Here is a 13,597-nt window from a genome sequence, read left to right on the forward strand (position 1 = left end):
TATGAATCAGAGTAGACAATATTAATAGTAATAATAGTAGTCATCATCATCATGTAGTTGTAACATTAGCAGTGGTGAGGAGTAGTTGACTGAGGGCCTGCTATGTGTCCATCCAAGTGCATTAAGTGATCATCTCGTTTATTTCAAGTGTGATACAGGCCTCCAAGCCAAAATCTGTGTATTCAAATCCTGGCCCACCACTTTAATACCTCTGTGACCTTGGGCAAATTACTTTAACCTCTGTGTACCTAATTTTCCTTATTTGTAAACAGAGATAACAGTAACTACCTCACAAGGTTGTTTTGAAGATTAAATGTGTTTAAAATACATGACATGCTTAGAAAAGTGCCTGGTGCATAATAAATAGCATAAGGGCCAGTTATTATTAATTATTATTTTTATTTGATTTCAGAGATAAGAAAGCTGAGGCATAAACAGGGTAACTCACTTCTCTACAGTCATACAGCTGGTAAATATCAGACCGGAGGTTTGACCCAAGGCTGTGTGACTCTCAATTCCATACCATTAACCACCTCAAAAAAAGCCCCTGCAGTTTACAAGTCTATGTATTTTTATTTTTATATCTCAGGAAAAATGTAAGGAATTCATCAAATAAGACACCTGGTATCAATGAGGTTATGGCTGCCCTGGAACCTAGTGGCTAAGCGCCCCTGGGTCAAATACCTCTACTGGATGCTGAGATTACACAAAACACCAGATGGTCCCAGGTGTGGCCTGAAGTTCATGTTTTATGAAGAACACACACACACACACACCCTTGGAACAACAATGGAAGATTAAAACAAAAACAGCAAAAAGAACATTGTAAATGGCCAGAAGCAAGGTCTTTCCAGGCTCCGATGAACAAATGCACTCCTTTAAAACGCCCTGCCCTAACCACCGCCCTGCCCGCCCCCCCCTTCAGCACGTGCAAGTCTCTATCCAACGCTTCTCTCTTCAGCACATTTTGTTGGCTGAGGTTGTCACTTTAGTAATTGTTCCCACCTTCCAATATTTACTTTAGAAGAGAAATATTTGTCAAGAACTTTACTTAAGAACAAGGAAGAATCAAAATTTGCAGGTAATGAGGACTGAGGTGGCAATAAACTTAACCTCCCATCCCTCATTTTATCTTTTTCATATAACCCACTTCTTTATCATTTCCGAAAAAAGATATTCTGTCAAATTTGGAATTTTAAGATCAAAACTTTTTTCTCTCTCCAGGTAACATCTACTTGATAGGATACCAAGAACAAATTTACTTCCACAATAACAGTGAAATCTAAAAGTCATTGTGTGTCTTTTTCTTTAAAATATTTTTTTACAAAACACTATAAGCAGGAATGAACAATCTTTAGCTGTTTTTCTTTTAGTAGAAATTTTGAAACAGCAGTAATTATGAAGCAAATTAATGAAAATGTGACAATTAAAAACCTTCTCTCTCACACAGCTATTTGGAACGTAGGAGCTGTGCTAAGAAAGCTCTTCTGGTCAACAAAACAATGTTCACTTTACTAGGTAAAGGTCAAGTATTCCATTTCTATTCACTACATCTGAATGACTTCCTACGATAGGCATCTCAGGTGTGATCTATGTGCTAAACTGTCATGAAATTTAAAAATGGTTAAACTTTTAAACTGGTCAGCCAAGTACACAGGAAAATACCACCACACCCACTTCGGGTACCTTCCTCAATGTCCCTAAAGCAAAGGATGTCCTAAATACCAGAATATGAGCCATATGAAGACAAATACATATTCACCAGATAAAATAGAACATAATAATGGCACATTTGATAAAACCCCATAAGAGATGCAGTTAGGTATTCTCCAACATCAATAGGTAAAAGTGTATCAAACAGCTCCCTACCCAATCAAAAAATAATAAAACAAAGTAAAAACAAAGAAACTGATGAGAAAAAATATATCCATGAGATTTTTAAGTCAAAGAGAAGAGTGGGTTTTTAGTCAACCAAGGCTGAAGTTATCTAAGTTAAAAACCACAGACCCTTCTGGGTGTTTAGCAGAGAGGGATCAGCCTGTGTCATAGGACCACACTTGTCCTTTGAGAAAATCAAAGAGAAGCATGCTGTACCAAAAAAAAAACAATTGAAGCAATAAAATTTTTCACATAAAAATGTCCACATAAAGATGATATGAGTAAGCACATGGGTTGTATATTTTTTCCATTCACATCAGCACAATAATGGAACATACTATTAAAACTTGGAAGAAAAGTTATTGGGTTTGTTGCTTCTCTTGGCTGGCCCTCTCTGATCTAATTTATACCAATTTTAAATTAACAGGACTTGTAAAACTCTAAAATAGATATGTGTGAACATTCAGAATTTCACATAAATAATTTTATATTAATATCTCAGGAAAAATGTAAGGAATACATTTTACCAATCAGGCACGTAAGAGCAAGTTTCCAGTATGACACAGGGCAAAATAAGTGAAATACTTGGTAAAAATATTTCACTAATTTATCTCAATGCATCATTCTGGTAATACAGCACCAATTCACCATGTTTGTGATGATTCTTCCTTGTATGTGTACTGAATCATGGTGATATGGGTTGAATTTTGTGCCTTAAAAGGACTTTAAAGTCTTAACTTCTAGTACCTGTGAATGTGACCTTATTTGGAAATAGGATCTCTGTATATGATCAAATTAAGATTAGGCCATTATGAGTAATCCAATGACTGTATCCTCATAAAAAGGAAAAACTTGGACACAGAGACATAGAGGAAAGGCAATGTGAAGGCCCAGGAAGAATGCCATCCACAAGCCAAGGAACACCTGGGGGTAAGGAGAGGAATGGGACAAATTTGCCCTTGCAACCCTCAGAGGGAAACATTGATCTCAGAGCCTCCAGAACTACAGCAAAAAATAAATTTCTGCTGTTTAAATCACCCAGTTTGTGACATTTTGTTATAGCAGCCCCAGGAAAGTAATACACATGCAGTGGATTGAGTTGTCCCAGGCTCATATTGTGTGGCTAAAAGCTCTAGAAGCCTCACAGGATTCCTGCAGCACACACATGATTCCATGCTATATGAATTAGTGTGGAAAACCTGTAGTTTAGAGGAGCATATGACACACGATCATCTAAAATATTAAATAGAATGTCTTGCATTTGTTAAAAACATGTTTTCTGTGTTTTACTTCATTTACTTCTCACACCCACACCTTAAATGAAATAGCGGAGATTTATTATCTTCATCTTACCGACAAGGAACCTGAACCTCAGATAGTTGAATATTTTAGCCAATGTCACATACACACATGGCAGAGTTGGTATTGGCACCTAATCTCTTTTAGGAAGAGCGTGATCATAAATATTTTAATTTAGAATAACAATGGCCCTTTAAAGTAGTGCCTCTTCAAATGACTCAGGAAGAAAAAAAAATAATATCCCTCAAACTGATCCAGTGATCAAGGTAAGATGGAATAAATCAGAAAAAAAACCTGGTAGACAAGGTAACTCAAAACTCGTGGACCCGGCCTTGAAGGAAGAGATGGAAGTAGACTAATAGGAAGGAAAGAGGCACCACAGTGATAAATGTAACACCAAGGATAAAAGCAATACATTATATGGAAGGCCTGTACAAAACTGAGGAAGGCCTTCAACTGACTGACTGGAGAAGTCCAGTGAGGGTTGTAATGCGAAATGTGGTTAAAATAAGGGAAGGCCCTTCCGTGACCTGATGGACATGTGGTTATCATTGTCAGTTCTTTAGTAGGGTGTGATGTGATAAAGGAAGCTGTTCCAGGAGCAGTGCTAAAAATAGTCTAGTGGCAGAGCAACCTGGGGTTGTGGTTGGTAAGATGTGTGACTTTGAAAAGATGATTAGGACTAAAAAGAATACAATAAATCTCTTTAGATGCTTTAAGCTTCAACGACTGGCAAGGCATTCATGACGCCCGACTTTCTTCCCTCCTTTCTGTACTTGTAGGCATACGGCCTTCTTGGCATTCCTTGAGGGTAAGGTGTCCTTGCTCCAGCCTCAAGACCTTGCACCTGTTCCCTCTCCCCTTTCTTCATTTGGGTCTTTGCTGAAATGCCACCTCTTCAGAAACGTCTTTCTTGACTTCCCTATATAAGAGGACACTCCTCTGTCAGTCTCCATTCCCTCCTACGACTTCATTCTTCTTTACAGGACTTATTTTTATCTGAAACTATATTTTTTTACTCATTGATTACCTGTTACTCCCAATACTAGGTGAGCTCCACACATACAGGGATCTTGTATGTCTTGTTCACAGCTGTGTCCCCAGAGCCTGGCACAGAGCTTGGCATAAAGGTACTATTCACTAAATATCTACTGACTGAATAAAAGAAAATCCCATCCGTTCATAAGTACAATTAATATTATCCCTTAAAACTTTTTAATCCATCTTCACTGACACCTCCTGGTACATACAACAAGCCTAGCACATCCTGTCATTTCTACTTGGATTAATGCAGCAGCCACTCACCATCTCCCCACTGTGACCCTGGGAACCCAGGCCCCCAGCAATTCATTCCCCCACAGATGATCTTAATCAAAACACAAGTCTCATGGAGTCACCAGCTCCTACTGAAAACACGCTCCACGGTCCTTAAGATAAAGGCCAAATTCTTGATGTAAGACCCTACAAGGACTGGCCCTAGCTTGGGTGTTCAGCCTCATCGCACTCCACTCTGCCCTGAGTTCTCTTGAGCGACTTGATTTCACTCTGCTCCCTCCTGCTGCAGGGCCTCTGCACAAGCTCCCCTCTGCTGTCTGTAACGCTCTTCTTCCAGCCCTCTCTCAAACTCTTCTACTCACCCTTTAGACATCAATCAAGTGTCACTTCCTAGGCTCCTGTTATATAAGCCTACAAAATCATATGGCTCTATTCGGAGCATTTACTTTTGTTTGTCATTACGTTGTTATTCATTGCTGGGATTTTTAAAAAATTAATGACTGCCTTCATCTTGGACTCCTTGCTCTATGCTAGCACAGACCATAAACTTTTTGCTCACTACTCAATCTCTAGGGTTAGGAAGGGTGCTTGGTACATGGCCGGCACTGAAGAAATATTTGTTGCACAAATAAAAGAAGGCACGCTATTAGGAACCAAAGAGCTGGAAATCAACATGGAGTACATGAATATAAAATTTTTCCACAAATACTGAAGTAGCGCTGAAGACAAAGATATTAGTGAAATTCTATATGATGACGAGCTGCTGGTAAAAGAGAAGGAGAGAGGGGGAGCTTGGAGCAATGCAAGCTTTGAAACAGCACTGAGGATAGAATGGAACCAAGAGAGTGTGTTTCATTAAAGAACTAGACAAGAACCAGTTCAAACAATTTGCTAAAACTATATAGTTATGAGTTAGGTAATGACAGCAACTAGGTGAAAGGTTACATTCACATATCCTATTAACAACTCTTTGACTCATCAGTCCTTCCGGAAACATTTATCTATGAAAGGAAACCATTCAAACTTTCCTTCTTGGCATTTCGCTTTATAAAAATTCTCCAGAAAGTCCTTAGTCCCCTCGAAAATGTTTTAAAGACATTTCACTGTGGTCGATTAGGCATACAGTAATAGCTAAGTGAGGCAAGGGCCATGGAGGAAATGGCATATAACAGAAAGAAGCCACTTTGCTCCTGATTAAAGTCACTCATGTGCAACCTGAGGAAATCTACACAATGAAAAATTCGGAGCACCCCAGGAAATTACGGGTTAAAGGATAAGGCCTAATTTGTAGCCCTTGCCGTTACTGTTTTAATCACCTAATGCTAGAATCCATACAATTCTAAATTCTCTGAGAGAAAGAGCTTATTAATTTATTTTTATGCCTTTATCTCAGGCTTCTTTTAAAATAAGATGTAACACTGACATGCATGAGAAGCAATCGAGTATCATTTGCTTTCAATTGAGCCCATCAGTGACTCATGCAATAAACAGCAAGTCTCCTGGCTTTGTTTCTGAGGTCACACCAACGATTTCCACTGCATACTCCAGTTTTACTGGAGCCAGTTTTCCAAAGATGATTTACTACACCCTGCCTGAGAAAGGACTGCATGAAACTGGTGAAAATTCTGATCTTCAAAAATACAACAGACAATGATTATTTCCAATTTCATGCTGTTTGTATGGAGAGAATGGAAGCACAAAGAAAGATCTGTGCCAAACAAAATTGAAAGAGAAAAATGAAAGCAGGCTGAACAACTGAAGTTAGCAGATTTAGGGGGGGAGGGGATCAGGGGAGGGGTTAATTTAGGAGAACAACCAACCTTTTTCACCCCTACAGAAATAAGATTTTTAAATTCACAATTAAAAAAAAAAAAAAAAGACATTTAGCAAAGTAGTATTGAAGCATTAAATGGAGTAAAACCTCATTAATTGAGAAATTTATGCAAGGGATGAGGTTGGTCCAAACACTAACAGCACATGACCTTGGCTCTCCCAGAATTTACTGAAATTTGAGAAGACGTATCTGTGTAAATAGTAGTTCGTTGATGCAATTAGTAGTGCAAACAAGGAGTATATGTTTAATCTACACAGGTTTTCTTTAAACACTACAGAACCCTGCGGGTACATATAAACAATCGCAGTGTTGGTTCAAAATTAACATATCTCTTTATAAAAGTTTCTCTCAAAAGAGTTCTAAAAGGTAAGATCTTTCTTTAGCAGGGTCTGAGTTATGTATGTTAGCACTTAAAAATAAAGTCAACTTTAAAAATATTCTAAAATTCAGATTTTTAAAAACCTATAATTAGTCTTCATGTAAATAAATTTTCACTGCACTAGAAATAAGAACTTTTTAAAGCAAATTTCTTCAGCATAGTTAAATAAAATTCTTAATATCTGAAATTTTCAATAAGGTATTTTCAGTCATGAAAAGAGCAGGTCATAGTGCAATTCTTCAATAAGGGCCTCCGCCTTCACTTTTAAAAATCTCTACCACCGTCCTTTGTTTTGCTTATGGTATAACTACGTGACTAAGCAGTCAACTGCACACTCAATGCAGGTAAAAAAACAAAACAAAAAACTGTCCTCTTGTGGCTGCAGCTGCAGTTGGCTGGGCCTATAAAATGACAGAAATAATGATAGAAACAATGCTGTGCTCTTGCTTCCCAGTGCTTGTGGTCCATGCACTCCTCAAAATGAGCTTTCCCCATCTGACCAGGAAAGGGATCTGCTGCTTTTATTGTTTCTTGGCATTGTCCCCTATCTATACTGTGTCATTTAAAATTGTGCTTTCCAGTACAATTTTTCTTTCTTTTTGAGTCCAGTTCCCTCTTGTCTTGAGGCTGTCCTCTTAAACTCCCTGAACGAGAGCCATTTGGAAATCTTGTTCCTGTCCTCCCTCCTTTCTGTGAGTTCAGGCGGCACAGCTGGGCTGCAGAGGCGCTGCGTGGGTGCTGCTGGACTGGTCATGTTCCAGGATCTCACTGTGAATGTATCACTCTTGTCCTTTTATGTCAAGCATGGCTAGTAGATGAGCTGAAGACAGTGTTCAGAAGTTCAAGCTCCTTTGGGCACAGATCCTAATCTCACAATCACACATGATTTTAAGGAAAGCCATATATATGTAGAATTTCTGTTGCCACATGGCCCCAGTCTGCTTAGTCTCCAAATTGACACTGTAGATAATTTTCTATTTTTTTTCCTCCAACAGGCCTGAATACTGTACTGATTAACCAAACTGAAATATTTCCTTTATATAAAGGAACACCTGTGCACCTAACATAAAAATAAGCATCATGTTTATGGTGTCAAAATCAACAATTTCCACCACCTCTACTCACCCAAGAACACACACACACAAATCTAAGCCTTTTTGTCCAGCAACATCTAATAGAACTTTCTGCAATGATGGAAATGTTCTACATCTGCTTTGCCACTATAGTTGCCACTAGCCACATGTAGCTATTAAGTACATTGTGGCTAGTTGCTCTGAAGAATTGCGAAGGATATTAGAGTTTACCCTACTTGCAAGTGAACAAATAAGCACACCACAGTTTCATGGATGCTGAGAGAAGACAAGAAATTCCTGGGTCAGAGACAAAGGACTACATTACTCACAGAAATAGTGGCAGGAGCATTAGCATAGTCAGCACCAATCCTCTGAGGATTAATTCCCATTGTATGTTGTGTAGAAGGGGAGGTGATACCTTTACACTAAATGATTTGCATTACAGAAGGGGAACCACTCCTGAGAGTACTCAAATCTTTTACACTAAACAGTAAGCCTACCTGCCCTTTGCTCCAGGGGAAAAGACTGACTACCTCTATTTTCCAAGGCTATCTGCAAAATAAATGTCCTTGAATAGATAGCTTAGAATGAAAGCAGTCAGTGCCCCTGCTCCAAGAAACCCGAGTGACTAACGGAGAATTATCTCCAACAGTGGAGGTATCACACATATCTCTGAAATCCACCCATCTCTCTCCCTATCCTGCTCAAATACCCAGCTTTCAGCCGTATTTACTTCTTGCTCAGACCATTACAATAGCTTCCTAAATGGTTACCACTACAGTCTGTGGTCTGGCTTTCCATTCTCCATACAGTAGCCAGAATGTACCTTGTAAACACAAATCTAATCATGTAGCTCGTTTCAGTCTTTAATGTCACCCACTACTTTTAGGATTAACCCAACCCTCCTTAGCAAATTCCACAGGTCCTGGATGATATAACTCTGCCCATACCAGTGGGCACTTCCCTTGCCTCTCTTTCTAAAATGCATTCTTTTAGCCACTAAACCTTTTTCATTTCCTTAAATGCAGAGGTCATAAAGTGGTGGCCCTGGGTTGAATTCCAACTACAAATTGGCTCACATAATCGTTTAAAAATCATTTGGCCCATTTCACACTTTGGGAGATTTCACTTTTATAAAATATGAATTTTAAGCTCTTCTTTAAAAATCATGGCATCTGGCAATACCTGGCCTGCATCCCAACCTGACAACACTTGGCTGGAACTGAGTATCTACTGATCCTTTACACAAAGCCTGGGTTCTCCAGGTTGCCACAGGTTCTCTCCTCTCATTTATTTGTTCTTTTACCTTATCTACCTGACTCCCATCCTAATGGATCATGCTCCATTCCCCTTGGTCTAGAACACTCCTCATTCTCCAACTTCTTCACCGGCTGTCACTTATCTCGAGTCTAAGTATATACACGGAAAGTTTTCTCTGTCCACCACCAACCCCAATTAGGATGAGGTGACGCACTATGACAGCCACCCACCCAGAGGCCTCTCATCCCATCCCATCCCATCCGTATTCTGTGGTTCTCTGCTTTACCCCTTCATGGTGCAAATCACATAAGATTGCAATTTTCTGATCCCTTCCCAGACTTCTAGGTCATAAGAGAATGACTATATAACTGTCTTGTATACCATTGTATTCCAGTGCATAGAAAGAGGCCCAACAACACATCGTAGTAGTTCCATAAACACTTGTTGAATAAGTAAATGAAACAAAAGTTAGCTGAGAAATTGCTAATTCAAAATATTTAGGGTGTCTATGTTTATGTTTTTATATATATATTTTTAATTTGGACCTTTAAAATGTCATCCCCCCCACTCTCAAGAAACTGAAATAACTATTTGAGTAGTAAACACATAATAAACAGCCAGCAATATGCTAAGCACTTCACATCAATTAGTTCACTTAACCATTACAACAGTCCTTTGAGCTAAGCACTTCCATTATTCCCATTTTGGAGACGAGAAAACTGAGGACTTGGGAGGTTAAATAACTTACCAAGGGTTGTATGACTAGTAAATGCTTGGGGCAGGACTCCAACCCAGACCCATCAGAACCTGAAGTCAAAATGTTTAGCCATAAACATTTATAAATGTGAGATTTTAAATGTGCCCCGATAAAAGACCACAGATAATAGGAGAAACTATAGAACTATTTATCAGGCAATCGAAGTTATAGTTCCACTCCTGCCACTAACTAGCTAGCTGTTCAACCTTGGATAAGATGAAGGTCTTATTCTCAAATCAGTATAATAACTTGTAGAAGATAAAGATGACCTGAACTTCTATCAGGAGACTTCAGAGTACATGATACCACCAACAACTTTATTCAGAGCCTTTTCTGAAAGCTATTTGTATGTGCTTTTAACAATTCACTTTTACTGGCTGAAGGAGTTAAAGGGGTGAAGAAAATTCTTATACATAAAAGCAGCTTCCTGGCTTAATATTCTTGACTATTATACCAAACCACACGGTTTCCAGGGCAGTGACAGGATCTTTAATCTCATTTCACAAAGAGGAAAACAAAGATACACAGCAATAGGCCATGTGTAAAGTTAACTTCGCATCCCTCAGGCTGCCCCTCAAACTGCCTTGTCTCACTGTGTGAGCTAAATCAAAGTTCTCAAAGCCTAGTACTGGTATGCAAAGACTAAGAAATTCTACACAAATCCAGCAGATGGATGGATTCTTCCAACAAGCAGGAAAAGAATCAGAGATGTCATTGAGTCACACCAAATACAACCTAATTTGGTCAGTCTTTTCCAGGTGGAATTCTTGCCCGTAGTTTGCACCAAGCCAGATTTTCTTTTTAATGGTTAAAAACAAAACTCTCACTAAGAATCTTGTACCTTTTTAAAGTCAAATTTCCAGAGTCAATCCAGGGTCCATCAGGCCATTAAGTGTTCAAGTTTCAATTTATAAAAAATATTACATTCAATCTCTGTATTTCTTTATGCATTATAATTTTTTTTTCTTCTTTTTTTAAAAAGCTTTCTTCCTTTTTTTAAAAATATGTCTTTATTGATTTCAGAGAGAGGAAGGGAGAGGAAGAGATAGGAACATCAATGAGGAGAGAGTGTCATTGATCGGCTGCCTCCTACACACACCCCTCTGGGGACCGAGCCCGAAACCCAGGCATGTGCCCTGACCAGGAATCCCAACCTGGATCTCCTCGATCACAGGTTGATGCTCAACCACTGAGCCATGCCGGCCCGGCTATAATTTCATTTCTTAAGCCATGGAGAAAAAATTGCACCCGGGCACCATAAACTGACTTAATAAGTTAGAATTGAAATTTCTACAGCTTTTAACATTTGTTAATACATCATACATGTATATATGGTCTTCTGAGCTTTCATTCTAAAAATTTATTTGCTGAAGTAGAAGCATTTGAAATTTTATTTCAGAAAACACTAACTCAGCTAAACTTATTACTTGTGCCATTCTATTAAGTAGATTTGCTAAATAATTATCTGAAAGGGCCTTCAGTCATGTATTCTTGACATCACTCTACCTGCCATATGTAGTCATGAGAATATACTTAATGTTCATAAAAAATATGAAATAGAAATATGAGTCTCTAAGTTAGACTGGAAGTCTCTTCAGGGGTAGGGAACGTCCGGCCTGGGGTCGCATGTCGCCAGCGAAATCATTTGGTCTGGTGGAGCTTTGTTCATAGCTAATTTTTAAGTTGATAATTTTGTATGTCCCACGAATGTTGTTATAAATATCCAAATGGCCCTTGGCGGAAAAAAGGCTCCCGACTCCTGTTAGAGCAAGGAACATATTTTAGATTTATCTTTAAAAGCACGACACACTGCACAATACAGGAACTCATGAACTATTAAATCAGGAACTCATGAATGAAAGGACTTATTAATATCAAGTCTGAAGCTGACAATATTAGGTCGCTTACTTGCTTTCTTCATAAAATAATTAAAATAGTGTTAAGAATGCTTGTGCCTGTGATTTTAAATTGAAAAATTTACAAATGATAGGGCACGTCGTTTGTTTGAGCTAAATGTCGTAAGTTTGGAAAAATGAAGGTCTACTTCCTGAGTTGTTTAAAATTAAAAGCAAATTCAACTTTGCACTTAAGGTGTAAAAGAAACTGTAAAGATTGGTAAACACCTGTAGCAAATACAGTTTGCTGATTTCCAAAGATTGGGGCCAATATTGACCTTCTGCTATCTGAATTCCTACCACCTTAGGAAGATCCAGCTTTGTACATAGGGTTGGGGGGAAATGGATGATTTCAATACGAATGACCAGATTCAGAAACAGGAGTCTTTTATCCCAACAAAGCTACTGACCAAATCAGCTAGAGACAGAATCCCATCTAAGCAGAAGGGTCTAAACTCAGAGGATTAGAACCCAGGACCTGCCGTCAGGAGGTCTCCAGCCTGAGGAGAGCAGAGACCGTGGTCAAAACAAAACCAAATACTACACCTAAGTCATTCCACTGGATGGTTACCCCGACCCTCAGCGACCGGCAGAGCAGGCGCACATTTTGTTCTTGGCTAAGAACGCGGAGGGGCCAAAAGGCCGCATTCATGGGAAGGTGACTGACACCGGACAAGAATCCCGATTTAACGCCAAGTCGCGGATACTTTCCATCCCGCCTCTGCCATCGCCCTCGCGCTCCAAGGCTGTCTAAAGGGCAGGAAGGCGAGCGGAGCCGGCGGGGACCGGAGGCCAGGCGAGGGCGGGGGGGAGGCCCCCGCGAGCCCGCCGAGGCCGTGGCGGTGCGGGGAGGCGCCGGGAGAGGTTTGGGGAGTGCGAGGCGGGCTCGGTCCCGCGACCCGCCCCGGCCGCGGCGCCGGATCCCCCAGGACCCGGGTAGCCCGGAGGAAACCAACCACCACCGCGGGCGCCGGGAACCCGGCGGCGGAGGCGGGAGCCTCGTCGCCGCCCAGCATCTGCCCAACTTGCTGAGCCCCCTTCGGCGCTCCCACCCTCTCCCTCCCCTGCCCGCCCCGCGGCGGCGGCGGCGACACCAACCTGCGCGGCCGCGGACACTGTCCGGGACGGAAGCCCGAGCTGCCCGCGGCGGGGCGGCGGCGCGGGAGGGAGTTAGTTGGGAGGCTCCTGCTCCCGGGGCGGGGACAGGCGGGGCGCGCGGCGGCGGCTCCCTCCTCCCGGCGCGCGCGGGGCCCAACCCCGTCCGCCGCTCGCCCTCGACTTCCCGGGACAGCTCCCAGTCCCTCCTCCGGGGCGGCCCCGCGGTGCCCCGCCGCCCGGAGCCCGCCCCGCGCCCGCCGCCGCCGCCCCGCCCCCGCCCCCCGGGCGCGGTGGCCGCGGGGGGTGGGGAAGGAGGTCCCCGCAGAGTCACCTCTCAGCCGCCCGCAGCTTCCCGGGGTTTCCCTGCGGGGATTGCTTGTCCTGAGTGCGTGGCTCCCGTGCGGGCGGGAGGTGGCCAAGAGCTGGACTCCCGAGGGGGTGGGGGGGGCGGGCGTGAAAGTCCGTCTCCCTTTGCTCCGCCCCAGTCCCGCGTCCCGAAAAGCAGCCCCGCGAGGGGGCCACGCCGGCTGTCCCCGGAGAAGCCGAGAAAAATGTCCGACTCTCCGTCTGCCCGGCGCGGGGCTGGGAGGACGTTCCCCGTGAGAGCCTAGGAACCCTGCCCCCGCCCCGCCCGGGTTGGGACTCTGGTGGAGAGTGTGCAGAACCCGCAGACGGGCACCGCGGCTGGATCCTTGAAGGGGCGCCACCCACAGGCACACCCGCCGGGTCCCTGCGCGGGCCCTCGGCTCGGGTCTCGCGGGGCTCCCCTGCCGGCGCCCCGGCACCCGGGCTCGTCTTCCCACCTCCGTCTGGACGCGGTGCGCCCGGCGCGCTCGACCACTTCCCAGT

The 13,597-nt window shown here is 42.5% G+C and overlaps 1 protein-coding gene across 4 annotated transcripts in view; it reads right to left on the reverse strand.

Annotated features, from left to right (window-relative positions):
• Window positions 1–13,332, reverse strand: part of PAM (peptidylglycine alpha-amidating monooxygenase) — a 262,191-nt gene extending 248,859 nt beyond the window's left edge. For 2 of the 4 annotated variants that reach the window (XM_081132121.1, XM_081132116.1), the window contains exon 1: window positions 12,749–12,838. The gene's annotated coding sequence lies outside the window, so the exon portion shown is untranslated. Of the gene's footprint in view, window positions 1–12,748; window positions 12,910–13,079 lie in introns of those variants that run through there. The other 2 variants (XM_081132109.1, XM_081132114.1) reach the window with 2 other exon arrangements.
• Window positions 13,333–13,597: the final 265 nt, after the last annotated feature.

The sequence above is a fragment of the Miniopterus schreibersii genome (assembly GCF_964146895.1).
Source record: "Miniopterus schreibersii genome assembly, chromosome: 3".
Lineage (NCBI taxonomy): Eukaryota > Metazoa > Chordata > Mammalia > Chiroptera > Miniopteridae > Miniopterus > Miniopterus schreibersii.